The sequence below is a fragment of the Euprymna scolopes genome, chromosome 23 (assembly GCF_053919585.1).
Source record: "Euprymna scolopes isolate OS-2025 chromosome 23, ASM5391958v1, whole genome shotgun sequence".
Classification (NCBI taxonomy): Eukaryota; Metazoa; Mollusca; class Cephalopoda; order Sepiida; family Sepiolidae; genus Euprymna; species Euprymna scolopes.
Window position 1 is genome coordinate 103,612,161 of NC_136504.1, and position 23,335 is coordinate 103,635,495.

The window sequence follows — 23,335 nt, forward strand, 5'->3', positions numbered from 1 at the left end:
CGAGTGCGCTTGCAGCAGTCACGCCATCCTTTGGTGTTGCATTATATCTATAGACCACCTCTGCGACCATGCATTGTTTTATTGCCACGATCCTCTTTAAACTCTGATGACACCGCTCTACTATGCTGTTGCCACTCAGCACATACATATATCGGTATCTAAGCTGGATCCCCTACTCATCTACGAAACGCCCGAACTCCCTACTGCAAAAGGCTGTGCGTTGTCCGTGAGGATCTCTTCAGGCGGTCCCCTTTTGTAAAATATGGCATCCAATTCACAAATGACACTGGAGGAGTACTGTCTTATTAATGGGCGCCAAATCGCAAATCTCGTCGGTCCACAATCTATCAGAGTGAGGCAGTTCTGGCTGTTGTCCTGGGTTATATCCTTATCCAGTCGGTAACAAGTCGTGTCTACTCCCAGCCGACCTTTCCACCATCTAGACTGACTTGCATGATTGGCATTCCTTGAGCACCGCTTTCACTGCACTTTTGGACACTAACGGATTGGTCAACTGCACAGAATAACATGTCCGTCTCACTCCGGGGTTCCCACTGTTGTGGTGTATCTCCCTGATTTTGTCTGCCACCTCAATAGAGGCAACACATAATAATTGGTACCGGCTCAGCTTCCTTCTTCATGGCGTCATACAATCTCTGTGGTACCCAAGTGAGCTTATCAGCAAGGTTGCAATTTGAAGTGACCAGTACCGTATCCTCGGACAGGTTGTACTCTGTTATCATCTTTCTTACAGTTTCCAACCTTTGTCTGATCAGCATCTCGATGGATGCCTTGGGGCGCACCATGGTCTTGCCTGTCAGGCTGTCCGATATCCAGCGTTACACACATACGAAATCAGTGTGTATGTATAATTTCCTGACTTTCCACTGCAGTGGCAAGTTCATATGAGCATTGCCATTTGCCAGTCGCAACCAATAAGCGTCCTCAACCATAGCCCCATTCTTCTCCAACAGCAAACCAATCGCCAGAGAGCTTGCATCCACCTACACGTTCAGTGCGTCTCCCTGAACGCACCAGTCTCCTTTGGGAGGATCATCCTGCTTTATCCTTGCGGCGGTTTCCTTTACCATGCGTACAAACAGATTGTCTGCTGTTTCATCATCTCAGCATTTGGTGACTACGCTTGTCCTCCTCTTTATGCTGCCTATTGCCACACGAGTCCATCCACACACTGGTAGGCGTCCCACAAGGTTTCCACACAGAGAGAATACGGCTCACCTCCTGAAGACATCGGGCACGTCAGGAACTGCTGTTTCGCGCCATTACTTCAAGGCCCCGTTCTCCTGTCGACCATTCAGGTCCAAAACACGGGCACTATCTTCCAAACGTTCTGGGTCCTTGCAAATCAAACTGAACTCAGCCAGTTTGGATCTTATGGGTGATGATGAGACGTCTTCGTTCACATATATGTCATCTAGGGATGCCGAGGTTCCCTCTTTTATTTCTCCCTGTGACAACACAGCGTTGATGATGGTCTTCATTATTTGGAGTGACACATTCAGCCCAAAGCCTAGTCTGCTAAAGCAGACCTTTTGCCGATAAACACCACCATCTGAAATGGCCACATTGTCTCGTTGATCCGGACCTGCAGGTATGTTTTTCTTAGATACAGCAGGGACAGTGGAATCTTGCTGGCGCCACTCTCATAGCTTGCTGGCACAAACGTCAGCATCTGCCCTGAACGCATCAACATGCGCATTTAGTTCATGGTAGTCATTCACTGGCCTTAACTTTACTTTCTTGTGCTGAGCAACCACCATCAGCAGGATCAGGCCTTTGGGAGGTCCAAGTTTCTCATAGGGGTAGGGAATTAACCACCCAGCTTTGATCCATTCGTGGAGTTCTTCTTTGTATGCATGCCTAATTTGGTCGGGCACGTGGAAAGTTTGGCTGGTTCCTGGTTTCCGAAATAGAGGCATTGAACAATCAAACAAGGATAAGGCGGAGAATAAATTTAATACAAAATTTATTTTCTCAAAATCGTAAATAACTGAAAAGAGAAGACCAGAAAGTTTCTTCTTAATTGAGAGTCTTTTCCTACGACTGAGGTAATAAATTGAAATGAAGTAAAAATGTTCCTGTGAATGAGGTATTAAATGTTCTTTATGTAATGAAGTAGAAAAAGTCCATCGCTTACTTTAGCAAAGAGATAGAAAATGGTAAAAATTCAGTAGGGTAAAAAGTCCATCTCCATGTGGAGAATTAATTGTCGGACATTCATGTGTTTAACGTCCCATGGACAGAATCGATGTTGATGTTTACAGCATGCTGGTTGGGGGTCCCATGGACAGAATCGATGTTGATGTTTACAGCATGCTGGTTGGGGGTCGACTGATTGGTTTTGGTACAAAAAGCCCTTTTTATAAATTTCCAACCGGCTCCACGAACACTGTCAGAAATTTTTTTTTTTTTTTAAATTTGCTTTCTTTGTAATACGATTGGATGAAAAAAAAACATCTTTGTAACGTAAGATGCTTTGCAAGACGTCCGTGTGAGAAGACAGAGTTTAGTTTATATGCCTACAGAATTTGTGTGCATGTAGAAGGGAACTGTGCGCGTAGCTGAAACACTCTTTACACAGTCGCGCACACGCAACTGGGTTGCAGTACACGGTTAGAGAACACACATACGCTGCACACCATTATTCTGTTTAAGTAGTCTCACTATGATGGTGGCGAGGCTACGATACCTGGATCACTTTGGACTTGTGGGCCAGAGCTGTGTCCTGCTGCCACACGTACGTACAGTCTGCCAGCGGCCACCTGATTGTACCAGGGGATTACCACACTCTTCAGCACATCCAGGTACACTTTGATGTTGACTTTCAAGCTGACTTTGATGATGTGAGGTGGCATGGTGTGGCCCTAACTAAAACACGTACAGAAAACTATAACCACGGAAGGAAACTTCATTGAGCCGTGCCCTCAAGCGTTGAACTGTCTGGATTTGCATTTTGAGACTGTTGGCAATCCTGTTGTCATAACTTGGATCGGTAGAGAACATGAGTTTTACAGTGGCGCATCTCTGATCTAGCTTGTTGAATATTGTGTCACTTGCAAACAGGATAGAAGGCTCCTATCGCTCTTGGGATATGTACACATCTGGCCAACTAGTAGATGGTCTGAAAAAAACAAAAACAAACAAACAAACAAACAAACAAACAAAAAAAAACAACCAAACAAAACAAAAAAGTAAAAAAAAACGGTTTTCAACAGACAGAAATAGAATTATGTTATCTTTTCTAGGACGATAATTCTATCGTTCCACCCTGTACCAAATCTTTGATTGAAAGCGGAAGAATGTCTAATTATCGTCTGCTTTTTAAGTTAACAACATCAATTAAATAGAAATGATTATGAAGCCTGTAATATTTTCCTCGTGTAAATATCAAAATTATATTAAATAAAATAAAACTAATTTTATCCGTGATATTAACAAAAGAGATCGACCTTATTTCGAAATAATTTCTCTTTTTAAGTTTCCTCTTAAGTCATTTTTTTTTCTGCGAACTTGCTCTTCCGTTCTCCATTTTGAATTTTAAGTTCAGATTGTGGAGTCAGTCAAATTTGTTTCCTATATAAAAGCAGCTAAAATCAGTCGAAAGCAGATGGCAAAACAAAAAGTAAGTATTACTACATAAATTTAGTATCTTTTAAACGCATTTGCCTAATACGTTAAAAATGTAAGGAAGATATCTACATTTACTAAGCGAATGAAAATTATGATTTTTCTTTGGAAATTTTAACTGTCGATCGCGTTTTTATTTACTTTTGTTTTCAATCGAGGAAATCAACAACTCTTTTATCGTTTGCGTAGGAAATGTTTAAGTTGTGTAAAACAATATATTTTTTTTAATGTTTAGATGTTAAAGTGTAAAAAAACAGTCATGCAGCCATTTTTTTAACGTAATGAAATCAATTGAATTTACGAGATCATTTTTTTCTATTTTTAAACTTTAAAAATCTATCAACATTTTTCTATTGGTTAATTTTTACGATATTTTCAGGGTCAATGTGAAATTTTATACTCTTTCCAATAAATCGAATATAATATTTTAGACAAAGGTTTTTTTTTTTAAATTCACCCTCCCCATTTTGAAATGTCTATTAAAATTTTAATAAGTAATTTACTCACCAAAGTTTTGTATATCACAAATTGAAGATAAAAGATCAATAAATAATATATTATAAATTAAAACAACAAAGAAGAAGTGTTTTTTTTTAAATCTACTTGTAAAATCCAAAGTGAAACCCCCCTTTTTTTTAAACCACGTTGATTTTTTTTAATTGGAAGCCTATGTTCTGCTTATATTGTCCAGTAAGTATTGGACGCTGACGACAATTTTTTTTTCATTCAATGTTTTCTTTTTTTAGATATTAAAAAAAAATCACTCGATAAAGAAGAATTAAAATATAATAAATCAAAGATTTATGTATTTCTTTGAAAAAAAAAGAAAAAAATATTCCTTGACATTTTTAAAGGCAAAAACTAAAAGTAAAATTTGATTATTTTTAAACTATGGGAACACATATTTCTTCATGCACAAGGCTAGATGGCTAACGTGAACCTGTGGTTTTTACTACCTTCTGTCCATCCGTAGTTCCAAACAAGAAAAAACCGGTACTTCCGGTTTTTTGATAAGAACGTAAAAATGCTTGTGTAATGGCGCCTTTTTCAAATAGTCGTTGAAAAAATTCTTTTATTAAAAAAATAAATGGAATTTAAACTATAAATATGGATAAATTCTGAACAATGAATAATGGAACTACACATTCAATAGTATTTTTTATAGAAAAGTGATTTTTTGGAATTTATATCGATTTTTTATAATCGAAGTATCTAAAATTTCGTTGATTTTCTTCAAATATTTTTCAAAGAAAACCGATTTAAAAAACAAATATTGCATAATTTGTTATTTAACCTGTTATTTTTTAAATTTGGTCTTTGCTCCTTTAATCGAAAAAAAATTAGCTTTGAATTACATTTTTGAAGTAGTTATAAGCTTGTAAAGATAGGAGGTCGAATTATTCAATTTTTTCACGCATTCTTAAGATCAGTTTCTGACACTGCTAGTGTAGCAAATTATTTTTTATTTATTTCTTTTCATTTTTACTCACGTTCACTCCTATTAAGGCATATCACCACTCGAACGTAATGGGCTACTATTTGGGACCATGCCTGGGAAAGATTAACAAGATATTGAGACTGCTGTATATCAGTATAGTCAATAAGCATGTAGCAGGAAAGAAATTTCAAAGTCTTGCTGTTTGAAGGAGAGTGACCTCAACAGTGAGCGAGTGATATTTTGTTGTTAAGCAGGTTTGTTGGGGATATGTACATTGACGGGGTACAAGTGCAATGAGTTGATCAGAGAAAGCAGGCACAGATGCAATACTGTGGCGATGGGACAAAAGTTGGACTTTAGTTGAGAAAGTGGAATCTGTTAGATTCCAAACTCTTCTTTGGACTAATCAAGAGGGAGAGGCTAGTGGTTGATGCACCAGCGCAAATGTGGCAACAATACTCTATGCATGAGCGAATGGTGGTCTTGTAGAGATACAGGATACCCTCAGATGTGAGTAGTCTTCTAGCTCGATAGAGGGAAGCCATCTTCTTTGCAGCAACCTTTGCAATGTCCTCATTGTATTTGATCCAGTTCATATTGCCTGTGAATATTAGGCTGAAGAGTTTGAAGGAAGGATTCTCAGGTATGGTGTAATTTGTCATAGATATCGGTGGTTGGAGAGGCATCTTTTAATTGTTAAAGAAGAGCAGCTTAGTCTTACTAGCATTAAATGTTACCATCCGTTGGAGTTCCTATTCCACTATAGTCTATAGGTTATTTTCTAACGATTCTGCCATTATCTTAGATTTATGTACATCCATTCTTCTTTCATGCATGTTATAGTATCTTTATTTGAAGAACTTTTATTTTTCAGCTAGCCTGTATGGAGTCTAGGGATTGTAATGGTGGTAGTTGGGTCTCCTTGAGGCTTTATTTGTCTTGAAGTAATTTCATGTTTGTCTACTTTTTATTTATTTTAACATGCCTTCTACAGATCCACACAACAAGCACATTACTATTTACTTTACCGTCTGAGGTCTCAGGTCAAAGTTTCCTGATTTTCAGTCATTTCTTTTGCACAAATAATCTCACATTTTCTGTGAGACTAATTTAGATTCTTCTACTGATTGCGATGATCTACATGCGAAGGATTGTTTGCCTCCTGTCTGTTTAAACTCTTCCATGCATTTGTATAGTCTTGCTATTTTTCCTCACAAGGATCTCCCCATTGTATGGTTCCCCAATCTTTTTTTTTTTTTTTTTTACATAGGCATCACCACATTATCAAGGCCCAGAGGCCACTCAAGGATAAGGGTTAAAGAGTGTACAGTAGAAATTGGACAATATAGTAATAATTAGTAATGAAAATTTTGAAAATTTGATAACTTATATGGAACGGCTCATCAAGAACTTATTTACTTTAGACTTGAACACAACCATATTGTAGTCAGCCGGAAAGCAGGAAAACGGAAGACAATTCCACAGGCGTGCAGTTCTAAGAAAGAAGCTTTGTTCATGGAATCTACGTTTAGGTTTAGGCACAGATAAAGAGTGGGGGGAATTATTGATAGTGTTTACAGCTAGACGAGTGTTTCTTGTGAAAGTTTGGCGAGGGGGGACCATAGATTGAAGCTCAGTTGAACACTTTCCATGAAAATAACGATACATCAGAGACAAACTCGCAACATCTCTTCTGTGAGATAGAGGTTGCAAGGAGGAGAAAAGGACATCTCCTACGAGGCTACGAAGTCTATTTTGAACTCTATCAAGGCAGGACAAGTCCTTTCTAGCAGCTCCTGCCCAGATGTGGCAACAGTATTCCATCCTTGGACGTACCTGGCTCTTATATAGATAGAGAATAGCATCAGCAGTGAGATATCTACTGGATCGATAGAAAGATCCCACCATTTTTCCAGCGGCTTTGGCAACAGATTTGATATATGTGTTCCATTTAAGATCAGGAGTAATAGTCAAGCCCAGAAGCTTGTCAAAACTTGAGGCCTCCTGAAGACGAGAGCAATTCATTTCAATTGATGACATGTGGATTAGAATGTTGATGATGTAAAGAGAGAAGCTTAGTTTTAGATGCATTAAAAGTAACCAGCCACTCCTTTCCCCATTATACTACATGCTCAAGATCAGAGGAGAGAGAATTGGAGAGAACTTGGTCGTTTACTGTCTTAGATGTGGTACCATAAATGGTAGTGTCGTCAGCATAAATGTCTACAAATGATGTAAGGATGTGATTTGGAAGATCATTAATGTAGATCAGGAAAAGAGTTGGGCCCAGGATGGATCCCTGAGGGACACCGGCATTAATACTGTGAGCTTCTGATTTTTGCCCCTCAACTACTACTCTTATGAACCTATCAGAAAGAAATGATTTAATAATTGAGAAGACTTTTCCAGCTATACCATAGCTAGCGATCTTATGAAGTAAACCTTTATGCCATACCCTATCAAAGGCTTTAGATATGTCAAGAGCAATTGCCCTAGAAAGATTGCCTCTGTCGAGAGATTTGCTAATCCTATGCGATATAACTGTAAGAACATCTGCTGTAGAACGGAAACCATATTGAGTGTCACTAAGAAGGTTATTTTTGCTGAGATGGTTGATTACTTCTGTATTTAACACAGATTCTAGCAACTTACTCATGACGCACAGGAGACTTATTGGCCTGTACTGAGAGGGGGATGAGCGATCACCTGAATTCTTAAATACAGGGCATACTGATGAGATTTTCCAGGGAGATGGGAAACTATTCTCCTTAAGACAACGTTTAAACAGTTTTGTAATTATGGGCGCTAGTTCAGGTTGAAGTTTTTTGAGTACTATAATTGGAATACCGTCAGGGCCAGTTGCTTTACTCGAATCAAGGTTTTTGATTAGCTTCGCAACATCACATACAGATATACGTATATCACATAGCGTGTTTTCTGATACAGGAGGAAATATTGGGGGTTGGCGGTCTTGGTCGCAAAGGGTAGAATTAGCTGCAAAGTTCTTGACAAAGAGTTTGGCCTTGTCTGATGCTGACGAGATTACCTCAGGTCCATTGATAATAGTTGGGATGGAGCACACGCTTCTGTTCAGGATTCTGTTTGCTATTTGCCAAAACTGGTGGGAACCAAGCCGCTGCTCAGCTACTTTGGACTTAACAGATTGAGCATACAACTCTCTTGCGTTCCTTATTACTTTCTTACAATGGTTGCTGGCAGTCCTGAAAACGGCTTTAGTTTCCATACATCTATTACGTTTGAAGCAGTGGAAAAAGTGATTTCTGTGCGCAATGGCAGCAGCACATTCTGGAGAGAACCATGGCTGGCTGTTAGGTTTTTGCTGAAACTTTTTCGAGGGTATGAAACGGTCAATACTTACAATTAACCATTCAGTCAGGTCTAATACTATAGAGGACACATCCTTTTTAAACATGGAATGCAGAGGTAGATCAAATATAAATGTACGGAAGCTATCCCAGTCAGCCTTAGTGTATCTTGAATCTCATAGATGTTCTTTTAGGTTGTTTTTGATGCACTCTACTTACTATTTATTGTATTTATACATCTACTAGTGAGTGGTTTGTTGTTGATGCTAGAACCAGCAGTATTGATAATGCATTACAACTTCATTTGTCAACGTCTATTTATTTATTCAGTGATTTTAAGGCTCACCATTCTGCCTTACTCCCCATCTGTAATCTCCCAAATCTTGCTAGTAAAATCCGTCTTTACTTTTCTGTCTCATCCTTTCTTGCTTTCCTGATAATGACCTTCATCAACCATCTTTACTGAATCTTTTCTCAATTCTGCTCCTGACTCATAGTTTATTTTTTCATTTACGTCATTGAGTTCTTCTGATTATGTGGGTTGTTCATGTTGAGAATGATTATTTTTTTCTGTAAATTCGTCAATTAATCGTCCCTTCTACAGGAAGAAGTTTAACTACAAGAAGGCTGTAGTAGGCAAAACAACAAAAAAATTACAACTAAACACAAACGGAACAAAAACTCGCTTCTCGCAGACATGTGGATCGTAACACGCACAATCTACTCGCCAGAATCACCTACACACAATCTGCAGAACGCCCCCTCTCCTTTCCAGTGTCCTGCCTTTATAGCAGCTGGGAACGACATATTTGCATAATCTCGCGAGAGCAGACGTGATTCAACGATAATCACATTGGGTAAACGCTAATAAAAGCCCATGGACGCCATCTTAGAACTCTCTCTTTCACTTAACCCAAAACAGACGTATCCGAGGTAAGCTCTATTTCTCATTTTGGTTACTGCTAATTCTGCTACAGTTTTTAACTTCCTATATGATGTTCTACGAGGTTGTATTATTTATATGACACAGAATGCTGCTACTAAGGTGATTACTGACTGCCTTCTTGTTATATCTTCTAATGATAATGCTGATCTCTTTTGCTCATCTTTCTGTTTAGAATTCTTCTCTTATTCTAGTATTTTTTAGATTTTCCTGTAAAAAGTAATCAGTCTATTGAATGTGTAATTGCGCTAAAGATGATTACTAGAATTTTTGTTGGTTTTGATACATCTAAGTTTTCCGGTCCTGATTTGATTCTAATTGCTGTTCTCAAACCTTGTGCTTCTGAACTTTCTACTATCCTCTCAAAATTATTCAATCTCTGTCTTTTTCAGTCCTGTCCCCTTCTGGCTGAACGGACTCTTCTTATCTGTGAAAATGCTGTTGATTGGTCTGATACAATAAAATATCGTCCCGTTAGTCTTCTTTCTTGTATAGCAAAGGTTTTGTGACGTTGATCAACAGTCAGCTTGTATATTTTCTGGAAGGTCTTCGCCTTTTTATTGATGTTCAATATGGCTTTCGTAGTTTTCATTCAACAGCTGAATAATTAAGTGGTATGATTGAACAGATTTGTCGATTTGTTTGGGGGGAACATTAGCTGTGCCATATGGGGAGATTGGTTGAGTTTTATTAAATCTGTTTTTGACTTTTTTCGCTCCCAATTATGTATGTTTCGTTATCTTTCATGTTATTTTATATTATTATTACTGCTTTTATCTCTCTTTGTTATTGTCATTAACTTTTATGCCTCTTTTGGCTATGACTGAATGCAGTCCATTGTAATTGAGTAATAATCCGTTATCTCCTCTTATGTTATTGATGTTTTTGCTATCAGCTATGGCTGATGATAGCCTCACGTCCATAGAAATTAAATAAGGACTCAGTATCCACATTGTTATATTAGAAAAATGTCGCAGTGAACGATCCTAAAACAGTGCCACAATTCCACACACTTAAGTAATAAAAGGACAATTTTACATGAGGAACGAAATAATGATTACACCGTGTTACGGTGACTTAAATTCATTGTCTTTTACAGTGGATTTTCTATTTAAATAATTTCCTGTTTAAATCGTGTTTTTCATCTTTTAATTTTGATTCTTTTATATTTTCATTCGTTTGTTTTTCTTTCTACTATGAGAGAGAAAAGGGCAATATCTATTTTTGAGATGCCAAGCTCTGCGTCCATTATGAAGTTTTGATATCTTTAAAATCTTACCTGTGATAATAATTTGGAGGATGGAAACATACATTTAAGCAAATAATTTTCACCCCTCTCATTATGATGTATTGAATTCAGATAAACAAGGCAACAAGTATTGCATTACTATTGCATTACTTGTTGCCTTGTTTATTCTGTTCTTAGATATAAGACAATTACTTTCATCAGTTCCAAAATGGACATCATTCATCTTAACTTTAAGAATAAGGCAGAGTAGCACGATACAAAACAAAGCACATTATTACGTTTCACAAATATAAAAATTTTAACTCAACTGTAAAATCATCAAAATAGATTCTGTTTTAAGCATTTGATTTTATATTAAGATTAAATGCAGTCTTTATGGTTTATTTCAAACTGGGACCTGACATCTTATTTACTCGTTCAAATGTTCTAAGTCAAGCAAGACTGATAAAAGATAGAAGAAATTTATTCAGTTTGATCTTTGACTGATCAGTGTATTAAGGGGAGATAACTTAAATTTTCATTTTTATAAAATACACGCCGTGAGTCCCTAATGAAGTTTGGCTACCTTGCAAATGTTTCCTATGATAATAATTTTTGAGAATGGAAACTTATATACATTTAAGCAAGAAAATTATCACCTCTCTCCCTTATAATTCTCATTCTCATACAATACATGCTACCAAGAAAATGAACTTTTTCCATTTCAAGGTCACATGCGGGCACATTAAGAGATTCAGACAATTGCACTTAAGGGAACAGCAAGGATACTAAAAAGAGCTCTCGGTTGGTTTCAATAAAAAAGCGGGGCAATGTTGGCAGCTGCTTTGGCTGCCCCATACCCAGCATTATAATCTTCAAAGGAAGAAAAATAAAAAAAAATTAAGAACCTGAAATCCTACCTCACTAATATTCCTGCTGAACCAAGTGCAAAAGAGATCCAGACAACTGCACTTAAGGGAACAACAAGGATGCTATAAAGAGCTCTCGGGTGGGTTCAATAAAAAGCCGGACAATGTTGGCAGCTGACTTGGCTTCCCCATATCCAGTGTTAAAATCAAAAGAAAGAAAATAAAAAAATATTAAAATCATTAAAAGACTCTCAACACATTCAAAATATATCTTAATATCTTCAAATATTTAGAGATTAAAATTTTTACCAAAATTTTGCTAATCAGATAATTTTGTTCAGTCTAAGGGTTAAAACTAGCTAATTCAATACTTTTGTCTACACAGATTTTTCCAACCGGACATTTTGTCTTTCCAACGAGTTAATTTAATGTAAGCGAGCATTATAATCTATAAACCTGGTTAATTATATACTTTCGGAAATATTAGCCAAACTGCCAAATGAAAAGTGCTAATTATAATTGTTTTAAAGTATCAATAAAAATGTGTATTTACAAACGATGTCTTAAAAGTATTTTATTACATAAAAAGAATGATTACAACATTTTTGTCATCAATTAAGGATGTTTTACTTTTTTTTGCTCATGTTTTACTGAAAATAGAAACTGATTTTATAAACCGACATGTATTGTAAAAATGTAATCATTTTTAATTTCATCAATAACGAATTTGTTGACTTTTTAATAAGAGTCAAGATAGAAAATTCAATTTTGTCTCATGAAATGTATATTTTAAATTTTATTTTTATTTACAGATTTTGACGCAATTGAAATAAATCTATAATTAGATTTAAATGAATCTATATTCTATTGGTGACTGACGAACGTCTAAAAATACTTAGAAAATTCTTCATTTAAATTTCTTGAAGTTAAAATATCTAAATGAAAAGATATTCAAATCATTTGTTTCAAGCATTCGTCTGAATTACATCTCGATTAAGTCACTGCAACGTCTCCTTATTTGGACAACAAAAATTTAGACAAAACCAAATGAAACATGACACTTATGTTGAAAAATTTGTACCGATTGCAGTAGACGGAATTTAACTGGATATTTATCAGATCCATAAACAATACAGATAAAATTATTGGAAAAAGAAGCAATTCAATACGAAACATGTAGTGTCACTATTGGAGCCAATTATACTCGCAACTACATGTGTGCACATATAGACACTATGCTTGATGGATTTTTTTTTACAATATGCGTAGTACTGCAAAGTATATATGAATAAATGTAAAACATCCGATATATACCATGTTTAAACAAATGAAAATTCTATACAGTATTCAGAATGATAAAAACATCATCCTAATTTAAAAATTAACACCAGAGGCAAAAAAAATTGATAAAGAACTCAGCTTTTTGGAATCTTCCATTAAAGTATTTTGAAATATTTACTATTAAACCAATGTATAAGAGGTTCTACCATTGTACCACCATTTGTATTTAAATCTCATTACGGTCAAGTGTAAATGCAATTTATCACTGAAACATGGTCAAATATATTTTGTTATGACCTGTTATAACAATGTTCAAAGATAAAGATTTGTCATATCAAACTTAAAATCCATAAATCTAATAAAACCAAACAATGAGTCAAATGTGTTTCATCTTCATATATGTGTTCATTATAAATTAAAACAACATTTGTGCAACGATCCACATTATTGTGCAAAACAGTTTAAAACGAAAATGAAAATATAATTTATTAATGAAATTTGAAAAAAACATGTGAATGTTTTATAATTATTTTGTTTTTTTTTCCCAAAATGGAAATGTAAAAAAGCATAATAAATAGGCTTAAAATATCTAATGCTTCAAATTAAAATGAGGACTTTAAATTTGAGACTATAATGACCATATTAATCCAAAGCATCTGATTGTATTGTTTTCAAAGACAAACAGGAAAGAAAAACGGAAACAAAGAGAACATAAACACCATTGTTTTTACCTGTTTGTTACTGTAAAATAATTTTTGTTTTGGCACACTTTTGTTGAATCACATGCAAACAAATATGGGAGATAAACCACATTCTTGTGAAGTATGCGGTTCCTCTTTTTCATGTAAGTCACATTTGTTGCGGCATAAGCAAACACATACGGGAGAGAAACCACATTCTTGTGATGTATGTGGACTTTGTTTTGCACAGAAATCACATTTATTGCGTCATATTCGAACACATACAGGCGAAAAACAACATTCTTGTCAAATTTGTGGTTCTACTTTTGCAGAGAAGTCAGATTTATTGCGTCATGTTCGAACACATACAGGAGAAAAACCATATTCTTGTGAAATATGTGGTTCTTCTTTTGCACGGAAGTCAGTTTTAGTACTTCATATTCGATCACATACTGGAGACAAACCGCATCATTGTGAAGTATGCGATTATTCTTTTGCAAAAAAATCAGATTTATTTCGCCATATGCGCACACATACAGGAGAGAAACCATATTCTTGTAAAATATGTGGTTCTTCGTTTACACAGAAGTCAAATTTGGTGGATCATTTTCGAACACATACGGGAGAAAGACCACATGTCTGTGAAATATGTGGATCTTCTTTTGCGCATAAGTCAAATTTGTTGTGTCATATTCGAACACACACAGGGGAAAAACATCTTTCTTATGAAGTATGTGCTTCTTTTACACATAAATCAAGTTTGTCAAATAATATTAAAATACATACGGGAGATAAACCACATTGTTGTAAAATATGTGATTCTTCTGTTGCAAAAAGTCGTATTTGATGTGCCATATGCAAACAAATACGAAAGATTTGGCAGACAACCATTACAATTTTAGCCAAAGTCGCTAACAAAACCTAAAAACATCAACCACCTACTTTACATGGATTACTTCAAGCTGTATACGAGTTCAGCCTGTGACTCAAGTCAACTCTTACAGATATACATACATTATCAAAAGCTATTTGAATAAAATTTTGTTTAGAAAAATATGCTAAGTGCTTTATTGTAACTGGAAAGGAGGTCTAAACGAAAATCATACTGCTTATCGACTTTACTGACATCAAGGACCTAGAAGAACAAAAACAGTACAAATACCTTGGCATAGAAAGAAAACGACTTAATCCAACAGAGCAAAATGAGAGAAAAATAGGCAGAGAAAATTTACGCCAGGTACAAAAAATTTGCAAAACAGAACAGCAAGCAATTTGCAACAGAAATAGCTCAGAAGAGTCGACAAAAATATGCAAAAACAATTCACTACAAAAACTGGAATTATGGGCCACCCAACAACGTTGCACGTATTTCCTGGATGAACTACCACAGGGGTATATAAAGAGGGGTCTATAGACTGGCTTAAAACAGGATGGCTTCACTATAATCAGCAGAGAATGATATTGGATGCCCAAGATCAAGGCTTGATGACTATTGCTTTTAAAAAGATGAGTGGTTTTAGTAATAACAAATGCAGATTCTATCACACACGAGTAGAGAGTGTGAGCCACCTTACATTCAAGTGTTACTTTCTGCTGGGGAATAACAATTGTACAATTTCTGCTGGGGAATAACAATTATACAATTTCTACTGGGGAATAACAATTATACAATTTCTGCTGGGGAATAACAATTATACAATTTCTGCTGGGGAATAACAATTATATAATTTCTGCTGGGGAATAACAATTATACAATTTCTGCTGGGGAATAACAATTATACAATTGAGTATGAAAATATCTTCACTGAAAAATCTGTAAAAGGCTGAATATCCAGCACAGCAGTCAATCGTTAATATAGCAGAAAAATGGTTAGAAATTAGGCATACACCATCCATTATGACTATGAAAGTTGTACGTCTACATACCTAGGAAATGGAGCTTTTAAGACTGATATAGTTATAGGACTATATTGAGCATGTATTGAATTAAAGTCACATTTTTATTTAATAATAACAGATTGTAAAACATGCCACACACTAAGAAATTTAATTTATTCTTAAATCATAATTGTTTTAGTAACTTGAGTTATAAATTATCGAATTTTTATCAGCAACATGCAAACAGATTTATAAGTTTAAGCTTAATTCCTCAGGCCTGTCTGCTAAATAATGAAGCCTGAATAATCAATTTGTTTTTATTAATTATTAAAAGCTTTTTCATCACAAAATAATCTAAACAATCATTTTTTTTCTTGTGTCTGTGTGTTTCTCTTCTCTGCATGACTTAGACGACTTATTTTTATCATGCGATTTAATAAAAATTTTTAAAAAATGTCAACCTCATAAAGATAAATGAAATTCAGATTTTGTTTTTCATATTACAATAAAAATATATTTTGTTTTTACTTTTAACATATTTAAAAAATGCATAAACAAAATAAAATGATTTCATATAGAAAATGAAAAAATAATCATTGACTTTTTATAATAAAATATATATATCTATATGGAACGAGTGAATTGTCCATTTTGACATCTTGTGATACATTGTTTTTAAAAAAAATTATAAAGCAAACGAAAAAATAAGTTTTTATTTGATTTTAAAAAAAATATGGTTAAGTTCACCTCAATTTAATTTTGTAATAGAAAATAATTGTAATTTGATTTACACAAATGTTTAGATTATTTCGTAAAGAAAATAATAATTCATAAAAACAGATGGGATTATTCAGAGTATTCACCAGTTACCCGACAGACCCACAGAAAGTGTTTGTAAATATTGGAGGACATAGTTTTATTTTAGCCACTTTGTAAATGTACTTATCTCCCTTGAATTTTTAAGTATTTATGCAAACGCATCCTTTGTTCCCAGTGTTTTATTTGTTTGTTTACTGCATGATGGGTGCAACCGAATTCTATGTGCGGGGGTGGAGGGTGCTACGAAATAGTATGTAGAAAAATGAAGCATTGTATATTAGCAGGAGACTATTATCAGATGGTGGGGTCTACTAATTTGCATACATGCTAGGAATTATTGCACGTATGCAGTGGGGAGGTTTGTGGTTATAAAACCTGTTAGCCCAATCCTCTTATCTTTTTTTCAATCAACTTTAAATGAAACACGTATGAGTTTACCATAATTTAAATTCTTTAAAAGTAGATTTGGATAAAACATATAGAAAATCAAATTGATGATTTAAAACTAATTGAAATCTATTAAAATGCAATATTTCGGAACAAATTGTGATTCATCCAAAAAGATTAAACCATGAATTTTATCATATTAAAAGAAAAATAATGTAATACTTTTTTTCCAAATTTTTTAATAGAAGTTTGAACTTAAAATTTTCCAAAAAGCAGTTAAGTACGAATTTTGTCTCCAGAAAAGGGCAAATATCAAACAAAACTTAAAATATCAAAAAAAGTAAAATTTAAATTAAACTATTTTTATGTCTACAGAAGATTTGGAATCATTTGCTATAAAAAGATGTAACATATATTAGAATATTAATACCTGAAATACAAATAATCTTAAATAGTTCCATTTTGTATTACGATTCGATAAAATAATTGACAGTAGCCATCTTGAATTATAAGCTTCTAAAACGTGTAGTAACCTATATTAGTTACAAAAAATTAAACTAAAACTGCTTTGTTTTTTGATATTTTTTTTACATCAACTATAAATTTTTGGTATTATATATTTTAGCTTTAATATCGTTTTTAGTCTGGTCTTTCAATTTTCAAATTTTTCCACATAATTTTCCTCAGGGTATTTTTTCTTGTTTTATTTAGAATAAATTCTGGTATTTTCATTAACAGATTTTTTTAAATTTCATGAAATATTTTCTTATCAATAAAAGTGAATCACATTATTTTCCCAGAAACAAGAATATACTGTATTTTCCCTCATTTTGTAAAAAAAATGTAAAATTTATTGTATTTAATGGAGTCGATATGTTATTGAATTTCGTTTGAAATTGCTGGACAAAACGGTCACACATAAGTTGGTCATCTGGCCGGTTTTCTGCATGAAGCGCCCAAAAAATTAGTGACATTTTAACGTTTTTTTATATATATTACTGGAATTCAAATGTTATCCATACATATTTGAAAAAAACGCTTAGTCGTGTCTTCATATTATCATTTTATTGGTTGTTTAAAAACGCAAACAACATTATTATCATTTATAACATTTTTTACTGGGATTTTGGTGTTGATGACAAAATTGTAGTGTTTATTTGCTACCATACTTCAGGGTATCTCACATAAACAATAAAGTTTAGAAACAATTATTGTAACTTTAAAACTTTCACAGTTGTATGTGTCTTTATTTGGTAAACATTCATTAAAGCATTCTGTATTTAATGGTATATTGGCAACATTGGACTTTTGTAAATATAATTATAAAATTTATTTAAAGCATTTAAGTTATGTTTTTCATAAAATAATGCAAAATATATTTTAAATGCTAATCTGAATGATAATTATTAATAACATATTAAACGAATTTCAAAATTCAGAATACAAAAGTTGAAAATTTAATATATTCATTCTCAGAATTTTAAGGCCTGCTGTTGTTTTTTTTTTTCTTCAATTTTTCTTATCTCTTCCCCATAGAGTATATGTCAAGCGAGACAAAAAACTGAAGAAGGGAGGATGTTCTGTATGTTTTTCTTTCTCCAATTTACCTCCAAGTTTCTTCTTTTTGCGGGAACAACATATTTCAGTACTTGTTTGAGGTGGTTTCAGGTCAAACGCATCATACAGTTGGTCCAACAAGTGTTCTGGTGGAGTTTCACTTGACTCATCCGAAGTGCATTTGCATATCTGTTCAAGTGTTTCATATTGGTGACATGTGGACTTTCCGCCGTGTAGATTATATGGCTGATTCTTTTCTTGATTGTTCCCTGTTCCCAGAAAGTATTATTATCCTTATGAACTTGGAAGAATAATGGGATGAAACGTTGAAAAATAAACTAAAAAATGTTGCTGGCGCTTACAAAAGTATTTTCAAGTCTTATACAGGAAATTGCATCGAGGTGATAGGACAAATGAACGTTCCAGTGCAGTTGGACATTAATCGGCTGGATTTACCGTTTATTGTTATAGCCAGAAACTAACTGTAACATGTGAAGTTGCCATGGAAAGATTTTAAAGCTGCGGACAGTGAAGGAGGTTGATAAAAAACAAACTGAAAGAAATATTAGGAAAGTATGAGAGTATATTTGATCAGGTGCCAGCTCACATGAGAGAAACTTATGCTACTTTGTATGTAAACACAGAGGCAAAACCCAGGTCTTTCAAACCAAGTCTGCACTAAAAGGAAATAGAAGATAAATTATGGAAACTGCAAAAAGATGGAACAATTTCAGCAGTAATTTTCTGAATGGTTACGCTAATAGTAATCATTTTTAAATCAGATTAGTTTATATGTATTTGTATACAACCAATCCGGTCATTAAATTAGATAATTATCCAATACCAAAGATGAAGGATGGTAGTAACATTAGGAGGATGTTAATCCTGCACCGAGTTAGATTTAAGTCAAGCATACTAGCAATTATTACTAGCTGAAAAATCATGGGAGTTAGCAATTAACATTCATAACGGCTTTTTTGTGTGCAACAAGTTATGCTATTAAGTTGAAATTAACCCGGGAATAAATCAATGAACTATAGAAAACATTTTGCAGATCATTAGAAATGTAATTATAAAAATTGATGGCGCACTACTGACAGGAAAACCACTTGGAGACCTTTGAGGAAGTTTTGAACATGCTGGAAATTGGATTGAAGTCGACTAAACCAGAAAAAAAACCCTCAAATATTTAATTCTGGATATACTATGTCTGGGCCGCGTAGTAAACAGAAAATGCATACAACCTGCAGAAGAAAAAGTAAAATCTATAAATAAGGTGTCGCAGCCAACATCAGTAAAGAAACTTCAAGATTTTTGGAGTAGGATGCATTTTTCAAATATTCATGCTACTTTGCATCAGTTATTGAAGAAGGGAGCAAAATAGAGAATGGGCGTCAAAAAACAAGAACAAGCATGGAAGAAGCAAAAAAAAATAAATTCCTCAAAAGTGTTGTACACATCCACACAAACTAAGCAGTGACAGTGGCATGTAATGCTTCTTCATATGAGGTGGAAGCAGTACTATTTCATATCAAGAAGGATGAACCAAAAAAAAAAACATAAACTTTTGTATCAAAGGGCCTGGCACCAGCCAAAAAAAAATATATCTTAATTGATAATGATGTGATGATTTTTTTTGTGTGTGTGGGGGGGAAGAGGTTTCAGCAATATCTACATGGAAGGCCATTCACCTTATACAGGGTGACCCCCCCCCAAAAGAAACGGACCCCAACTCTAATTAGGTCCCGTTTCTTAGTGTTTTGTCCGAATGAAATGAAATTTGGTCATAACTAGTTTATTATATTCAAAACATCACATCAAAACACTAGGGTCTTTAACCTTTTTTTTCTCCGTTCTACAGCATATGTTCTAGATAGCCTACATTTAGCTTTTTTTTGGGGGGGATCACCCTGTATACCAAAAATAAACTGCTTTTTACATATTGTCAATAAAATGAGAAAATCAATTTAACAGGAATTAATGTTGGCCAGTAATCCTATCCACATAGGCATACCAGCTATAATATCGGGGGAAAAAGTGAAAACGTAATGCGTTAGTAGGTTGCTAAGGCCTACAAAACTGGAGGAAGAGTTCATACCAGAGAAGACTATGCTGCTAGAATACCTTGATCAAACTAGTGTTATTTACTAAGAACTCGCCAGGTGGATAAAAAAGAAACTTCTAAAACAGCTGCTGGACTATGTAAAAATGGATGGCCCAATAACTATCCTACTACAGAGACTGGTAGCCTTATTCAATAGAATAGAATAAATTGTGAATTGTGAAAGAATGATTACTATGAGGAAAACGAGTAATAGTAATAGTACCCATAGAAGGGCGGAAAGAACTCATATAGGCACTCCATGAATTGTGAAGATGAAAGAGGTCAGCAGAACCTATTTTAGGTGAATAAAATTTGACTAAGACATGAGTAATTTTGGGTTAGGAATTTTTATGAGTGCCAACAGGCGAATGTCAACAACTGATTCTTTACATCCTTGAGAAATTCCTGATGAAGAGTGGTCAAGGCTGCACATAGATTATGTGGGGTCATTTAAAGATCAAATGTTTCTGGTAATGTGTACGCTTTCAGCAAATAGCTAGACGTCTATATATTAAACTCAACAACTACAAACGCCATTCGGGGAAACTTACAAAGATATTTTGCAACTCATAAGTTAAAAAAAATTGCAACGAATAATGAAGCCATATTTGTTGGTGAGGAATTCCAAGGTGTTTAATCGGGACAAACAATTCAAAATATCACAACATAACCAAAGCACCATTCTTCAAATAGATTAACTAAAAGGTATGTGCACATATTTAAGGCAGTGCTAAGTAAGGGAGTGCATGAAAACATCAAGAAAGAAAAAAGATATCATGACAACTGTCTGACCACACAAGTATTTAGAGAATGTGAATTAATCTTTACTAAAAAAAATTTATAGAGGAGCAAGATGAAAAACAGGTCCAGTGTCGTATGAAATTGAACTATAGTGGTAAGGCGACATGTGGACTATGTAAAAAAAAAACGAATAGAGCCAGACTCAGAGCTTCGGAAAAATCAGACTCTGGGCACAGATTGTCTGATCCCACTGATCTCTGATTCAAATAGTCCGGGTAGCTTTAACCCTGACAACTAAATAACAAACTGAACGGGAAATGTCAAGCATAAGATCCCAGTAATAAAAACCTTTAGATGTAGTGAAAGAACTAAAAACAAACCAAAGCATTTAAAAGACTATGTCAGATAAGCAAGAAATTCTGAACTATGGGTGAAAGGGCGTAAAGTATGCTAACATGTTTAGATTGGATAGTTTCTCTTGAACTAAGAGAAACTAACTTTCATCCGGGTTTTTCTCCATATGCAGTGTAATGACGTCATCATTAGTAGTATATAGGTACCGACTGGAATAAAAAAATTCACAAATTACTTTCCTCTTGTGCATTCATTACAGTAGGTTTTTCCTCATTAAAAAAATAAAATGCTGGGCAATAAAACTTTGATTTAAATAGTTTTATTAATAAGTTTTGTAAATATATAAGCGCGGCCAAAACGGAAGGAGAGAGTAAGTATTTTTTGACGGAGTCTCTCTTTAAAAATGTACAAAAAATCAAGTAATTATACAATCTATACGAAATTTTCACCGATTACTAAGTGAAGAATGAACTTTGTAATGATGTACTTTTTTTCATAATCGATATATATATATATATATATATATATATATATATATATATATATATATATATATATATATATATATATACAGTAATTTATAAAATATATATGGCGATTAAGCTACACTGAATATTCAGCGTTTCATCCACTCTAGGATTCGTCAGGCTTATGCGCATAAGCCTGACGAATCCTAGAGTGGATGAAACGCTGAATATTCATTGTAGCTTAATCGCCATATATATTTTATAAATTACTCACTAGCTCTACCTACGTATTGAGCACTTTTGAAGTAAATACTTAAAGTTTAAGCATAAATCTATACTTTCGTATATTAATTTTATGAGTAAATGAAGTAGTTATATATATATATATAGTAGTAAGTTATAAATATATATATAGTAGTAAGTTATAAATATATATATATATATATAGTAGTAAGTTATAAATATATATATATATAAATATATATATATAGTAGTAAGTTATAAATATATATATATAAATATATATATATATATTTATATATATAGTAGTAAGTTATAAATATATATATATATAAATATATATATATATATATATTTATATATATAGTAGTAAGTTATAAATATATATATAGTAGTAAGTTATAAATATATATATATAGTAGTAAGTTATAAATATATATATATATATATATATATAAATATATATATATATATCTAGTAGTAAATTATATATATATATATATATATATATATATAAATATATATATATATATCTAGTAGTAAATTATATATATATATATATATATATATATATATATTGTCTGCACCCCCCTTCTTTATTTGTGGGTATAAATACGCTTAAAATAATTAGCCGAAACTGAGCAAAATATATAGTATTGTGGGGAGGGTGAAGATTGTACATAAAATAAAATAAGAAATTATCTACCAATCAACTGGTATGGAAACCTGTGATTATAGGTCTTACAAAATATTATTTGCAGTAATATTCTATAATTACTATCCCACCTAAAGAAAAATTGCTCGATATACAAGATAGAGCAAATAAATCAAATTTTAGTCATTCAATAAATTTTAAAATTTATGATGTGAAATGATTAAATTTCAAATCAAAAGTTTTTTTTTATTATTCTATGTAAGACAAAGAATACATTTAGAATATTATAACTCCTTATCCTATAGGATTTCGATGTCTACCATCTCTGCAGAGGAGAAAATATTAGCAAATAATTTTAATGGTTTACACCTTATTTACTAAAGCCAGTGAGACATGGAAAATCACAATTAAACGTTTTTTTTTTAAGTATTTAAATAGTATAGAGTACGGGGAATCAATTAAAATTTAACCATTTCACGTCATAAATTTTTTAATTTATTGAATGACTAAAATTTGGTTTAAAAAAAACTGTTGAAAATCCAAATTTTGAATGTGTTTTATTTTTCATCATTTGTGTTTTGAAATATTAAATTCGTTGAATATTTTATGAACAATTATTATATTTCGGATTAACAAAAAGAAAAAAAACATATATTTTCATTATTTTTGCTAAAAGTACTACTTTTTAATCTTTGAAAAATAAATTAATACTTTTCTTAT

At 33.3% G+C, this 23,335-nt stretch overlaps 1 protein-coding gene across 2 annotated transcripts in view; it reads left to right on the top strand.

The window, feature by feature from the left end:
• The first annotated feature begins 3,562 nt into the window (after positions 1-3,562).
• Positions 3,563-23,335, top strand: part of LOC145246085 (uncharacterized) — a 34,386-nt gene continuing 14,613 nt past the window's right edge. The window contains exons 1-2 of one of the 2 annotated variants that reach the window (XR_013863076.1): positions 3,563-3,643; positions 12,265-15,741. The gene's annotated coding sequence lies outside the window, so the exon portion shown is untranslated. Of the gene's footprint in view, positions 3,644-12,264; positions 15,742-23,335 lie in introns of those variants that run through there. The other variant, XM_080107934.1, reaches the window with a different exon arrangement.